The following is a 6,000-nucleotide window of genomic DNA, read 5'->3' on the forward strand; positions in this document are numbered from 1 at the left end:
GCCGGAGGTAGTTGCTACTTCCAATTGAAGATCGTCGTTTATCGATGTTTGTTCGGCATCATCTTGCTGACAGCCTTCATCTTGACCGTCAAGGTTCAGATAAGAAGAGATATCATCTTCTTCTTGTTCGGTCGGTACATATATAATATCGCCATTTATGATGCCGAACATATGGTCTTCAGCGTCCGGATCATAGCTGGCCATAATCGGGTCAGCTCTATCGTCCGCCATATGTCAGTCCTGAAAACATGTAGTAAAAACAAATTAATTTGGCGGTGGCAAAAGGAGAGAGGGCGGTGGCGGTGGCGAAAGGGGGGCGGCGGTGGCGGTGGCGAAAGGGGGGCGGCGGTGGCAAAAGGAGAGAGGGCGGTGGCGGTGGCGAAAGGGGGGCGGCGGTGGTGGTGGCGCCGCCCCCTCGCCGCCCCCTCTGTATACACGCGGGGTCGGTGTGTTTCTGTCTCTCCTCTATATACGGAGGGGGCGGCGAGGGGGGGCGGCGCACCTCAAGTACAATTTAAGTTTAATTTATTTAGAACTATATTTTTAAGTTACATAGAACTATTTGAATTAAAAACAATTAAGTTTACAAAATTTTAAGTTACAATTTTGATTAACAAATTTGAAGTTAAATATTTTGTTAAGTTTAAATTTTTGTTAATATTATATATTCATTTTAAGTTATTTTTTTGCTAAGTTATTTTGTTAAGTTAAAAAAACAAAAAAGACAAAAAAAAAGAGAGATCGAGGCAGGGGCGCCGTGTATCTGGCGCGCCCCGCCCTCTCTCTCCCGCGCGCGGCGCGGCCGGTACACGTACGGTGGGCGGCGGCCGAGGCGGCGAGCGAAACGAAGCGGCGGAGGCAGCGGCGGGCAGCGACTCGCGGCGCGCGCGGTGATGATGCACGGCGCGGCAACCGGTGTGCCGTGCGGGAAGTGAAAAGGGCGCGATCGGTCGACAGCATCTGTGGCGATCGAAAGCGTCAGCGTCGAGGGCTAAGCGTGATCGAGCGTCAGCGTCGAGGGCTAAGCGGCGATCGAGGGCGTCAGCGTCGAAAGCGGTCGAGGGCGTCGGCGTCGAGGCGGTCGAGGGCGTCGGCGTCGAGGGCAGCCTGCCGGCGTCGAGGAAGAGGAGAAGGAGGCGCGCGCAGCCTGACGGTTCGAGGAAGAAGAAGAGAAGTGAACCGCCAGGCGGCGCGCGTGAAATATATAGCCCCCCCCTTTAGTCGCGGTTGGGGAGGCGACCCGCGACTAAAGGGTACCCTTTAGTCACGGTTGGCCAGACCAACCGCGACCAAAGGTCATTTTTCGCCGAAAATTTGGTTCCCGCGGAAAATAGCCTTTAGTCGCGGTTCGCCAGGCCAACCGCGACTAAAGGCCTTTTTCAAAACAAAATTCATTTCTAAATCTGAAAAATACAAATAATATATCAAAAAAATCAGAAAAATAAAAGTAATTCATTTCTAAATCTTTAAAATACATATAATATATCAATAAATTCAGAAAAATAAAACTAATTCATTTCAAAATCATAAAATACAAATAATATATCAAAAAATTCAGAAAAATAACACTAATTCAATTCAAAATGTTAAAAATGCAAATAATATATCAAAAAAATCAGAAAAATAAAACTAATTCAATTCAAAATGTTAAAAATACAAATAGTATATCAAAAAATTCAGAAAAATAAAACTAATTCAATTCAAAATGTTAAAAATATAAATAATATATCAAAAAATTCAAAAAAATAAAACTAATTCAATTCAAAATCTTAAAAATACAAATAGTATATCAAAAAATTAAGAAAAGTAAAACTAATTCAATTCAAAATGTTAAAAATACAAATAATATATCAAAAAAATCAGAAAAATAAAACTAATTCAATTCAAAATGTTAAAAATACAAATAGTATATCAAAAAATTAAGAAAAGTAAAACTAATTCAATTCAAAATGTTAAAAATACAAATAATATATCAAAAAATCAGAAAAACCCGCTTCCCACCAGTTCTTCCCGGCCACCTCTGTCTTCCCATAAGTTCTCCCCGGCCTGTCTTCCCGCCAGTTCTTTCCTCCCTCTTCCCACCAGTTCTTCCCACCAGTTCTTCCCGGCCGCCTCTGTCTTCCGAAGATGTCGCGTAGGGCGTGTGCACCGACGACATCTTCGAGAAGTTGCGCCACGGGAGAATTTCCAACCCTTTACCCAACACTGTTAGAGGAGATGAAGTCTTTCACGGGCTTGAAGGAAAATTTTCCCGAGGAGCAACTTCCGAAGATCTCGTAGGGCGTGTGCACCGACGACATCTTCGAGAAGTTGCGCCACGGGAGATTTTCCAACCCTTTACCCAACACTGTTAGAGGAGATGAAGTCTTTCACGGGCTTGCAGGAAAATTTTCCCGAGGAGCAACTTCCGAAGATGTCGTACGACGTGTGCACCGACGACATCTTCGAGAAGCTGCGCCACGGGAGATTTTCCAACCCTCTACTTCATCCATGGGGATGAAACTCTCCCTACCTGCTAGGTTGGCTTGTTGGTCTGCTTGCCAAGGCGTATCGATGCTCCTTTTATAGGCACGGTGCCGCTGATGCTTTGTCTTGCTCCTCCGACAGGGCGTCGTGCACTACATGCTTTACCTCATCGAGCAGTGCGTCCACCCACGCGTTCTTATCCTGCCGACAGCTTTAGTCGCGGTTGCACCCTCCAGCCGGGACTAAAGCTTACCCCCAAACATCCTTATCCCACCGACAGTTTTCATAGATGACACAAAAACCACCCTAAAGCTTACCCAGACGTCCTTATCCCACCGACAGTTTTATTAGATGATAGAAAACCACCTTTAGTCCCGGTTGCACCCACCAGCCGGGACTAAAGATTAGATGACCAGCTCTGGATTCCTCTTCTTCCCGCCATTTCTTCCCTGTCTTCCCGCCTTTTTCTTCCCGCCTCTTTCTTCCCGCCACTTTCTTCCCGCCACTTTCTTCCCGCCTCCTGTCTTCCCGCTCCCATTTTTCCCGCCATTTCTCACTACATATATGTAGCCCGGCTTGGCCAGCATTATCACATCTCTACAATCTCTCATCACTCTCTCATGGCTTCCACCGCACCCACTCTAACCTACCAGCAGGTGGAGGAGCTTTGCGCCTCGAACTACCCTTGCCCACCGGGCTACCGCGTCCCCGCCGGCTGGAGCCTAAGCGCCGGCGGCGTGCCGGTCCCTCCCGTCCCTCAGGGTACTGCGCGCCGGGCGGCCATCACGAACCACTACTACCTCGACCTCACGCCGGAGCAGCGGATGAATCCCCGCTGGCATCCCGATAACCAGCATACTTAGGACGCCTTCTTCATCAACCGGCGTGAGAGGGCGCTCGCCAGGTATGAGGAGGACAGTCTGCCTCCTGGGAACTTCCACGAGGCCGGCCGTCGGCTATGGTGGTACGGCCGGACTCTGCAGAGCGTCATGGACTACATCACGGCCGGCGATATCCCCCGCCTGCGGTACCCTCAGTTCGAGCCACGAGCGCCGCCCGACGACAGCGACGACAGCAGCGACGACGACGGTGGCAACTTAGAAGGCGGCGAGTACAACGGCGGCGGCTATGAAGACTACGAGTATGCATATTATACGCCTAGGCAGGAGTATGACTAAATCACTCCAAATTTCATGTATCATCAGTGTGGTTTCTCGAATCAATCGAATCATTCGAAAATGGACACCAAACACATCACGGGTAATATAATTCACATGATCCATTCAACAAAGTTTGGTACAATAAATTATTACACATCATTTCTTCCCTTGTGTCCCTGCTTGCTTACGATTGTGCCGTATCCATGGAGCATCCTCATCATCTAACTTAATGCTTGGGTCGGTGTTCACTTTGAAGGGCGGAATTTCAGCAAACATATTATAATCTTCTGACATGTCTGTCTTGTCCTCCACTCCCACGATGTTTCTTTTCCCTGAAAGAACAATGTGGCGCTTTGGATCATCGCATGATGTACTGATCGTTTTCTTATCTTTCCGTTTCCTCGGTTTGCTACTCATGTCCTTCACATAGAAAACCTGAGCGACATCTTTCGCTAGGACGAATGGTTCGTCAAGGTAACCAAGATTGTTGAAATCCACCATTGTCATTCCGTATTGCTGGTCCACCTTTACCCCACCTCCTGTTAGCTTGAACCATTTGCACCGGAACAAAGGGACCTTAAAGGAGGGTCCATAGTCAAGTTCCCATATCTCCTCTATGTAACCATAATATGTGACCTTTTGCCCATTCTCGGTTGCTGCATCAAAGCGGACACCACTGTTTTGGTTGGTGCTCTTTTTATCTTGGGCGATCGTGTAAAATGTATTCCCATTTATCTCGTACCCTTGGAAAGTCGTTATAGTCGAAGATGGTGTCTTGGCCAACATGTACAGCTGATCTACAACATGATCGTCATTCATTAAATGTTTTCTCAACCAACTGCCGAAAGTCTCCATGTGGGCCTTCCTAATCCAGGATTCAGGCTTCCCCGGGTTGTCCGAGCGTAAAATACTCTTGTGTTTCTCAAAGTACGAAGCCACCAAGCTGGAATTGGTCAGAACTGTGTGGTGTGCTTCAGTCAAAGAATGGCCGTCCATACATATCGTTGATTTCCTTCTGATCGTGCATTTTCCACTTAGTCTCCCCTCGTGCCGCGATCGAGGAAGACCAATCGGCTTAAGGTCAGGAACAAAGTCAACACAAAACTCAATTACCTCCTCATTTCCATAGCTCTTGGCGATGCTTCCTTCTGGCCTAGCACGGTTACGAACATATTTCTTTAATACTCCCATGAACCTCTCGAAGGGGAACATATTGTGTAGAAATACAGGACCGAGAATGGAAATCTCTTCGACTAGGTGAACCAGGAGGTGCGTCATAATATTGAAGAAGGATGGCGGGAACACCAACTCCAAACTGACAAGACATTGGACCACATCGTTCTGTAACCGTGGTAGAACTTCTGGATTGATTACCTTCTGAGAGATTGCATTGAGGAATGCACATAGCTTCACAATGGCTACTCGAACATTTTCCGGCAGGAGCCCCCTCAAAGCAATCAGAAGCAATTGCGTCATAATCACGTGGCAGTCGTGAGACTTCAGGTTTTGGAACTTTTTCTCCGCCATGTTTATTATTCCCTTTATATTGGACGAGAATCCAGACGGGACCTTCATACTGCTCAGGCATTCAAAAAAGATGACCTTCTCTTCTTTGGTCAGAGCGTAGCTGGCACGACTTTGAAACCATTCCGGATGCCGGTCATCAGGGTCTTTCAAACGTTGCTGGTCCTGCCGTGCTTCCTTTGTATCATTTGTCTTCCCATACACGCCCAAGAAGCTTAGGAGGTTCACACAAATATTCTTCGTAACGTGCATCACGTCGATTGCAGAGCGGACATCTAGGACTTTCCAATATTCTAGCTCCCAGAATATAGATTTCTTCTTCCACATGGCTGCGTGCCCGTCAGCTACCTTCGAACTGATTGTCCGCCAGGACCCTTTCCAAAGATGACTTTCAAATCCTTGACCATATCAAATACCTCAGCACCGGTGCGTTCATGAGCTTCGGCCGGTGATCTGCCTTGCCGTTGTAATGCTTGCCTTTCTTTCTTACTGGATGAATTTTCGGAAGAAATCGACGATGCCCAAGGTACACGTTCTTCTTACAATTTGGTAAATGTACACTTTCAGTCTCATGTAAGCAGTGCGTGCATGCATTGTATCCCTTATTTGACAGTCCCGAAAGGTTACTAAGATCAGGCCAATCGTTGATGGTTACGAAAAGCAACGCTCGTAGGTCAAATTCCTCTTCTTTGTGCTCATCCCACACACGGACACCAGGTCTGCCCCACAGCTGTAAAAGTTCATCAACTAAAGGCCTTAGGTACACATCGATGTCGTTGCCGGGTTGCTTCGGACCTTGGATGAGCACTGGCATCATAATGAACTTCCGCTTCATGCACAACCAAGGAGG

Source organism: Lolium perenne, chromosome 3 (assembly GCF_019359855.2).
Source record: "Lolium perenne isolate Kyuss_39 chromosome 3, Kyuss_2.0, whole genome shotgun sequence".
Classification (NCBI taxonomy): domain Eukaryota; kingdom Viridiplantae; phylum Streptophyta; class Magnoliopsida; order Poales; family Poaceae; genus Lolium; species Lolium perenne.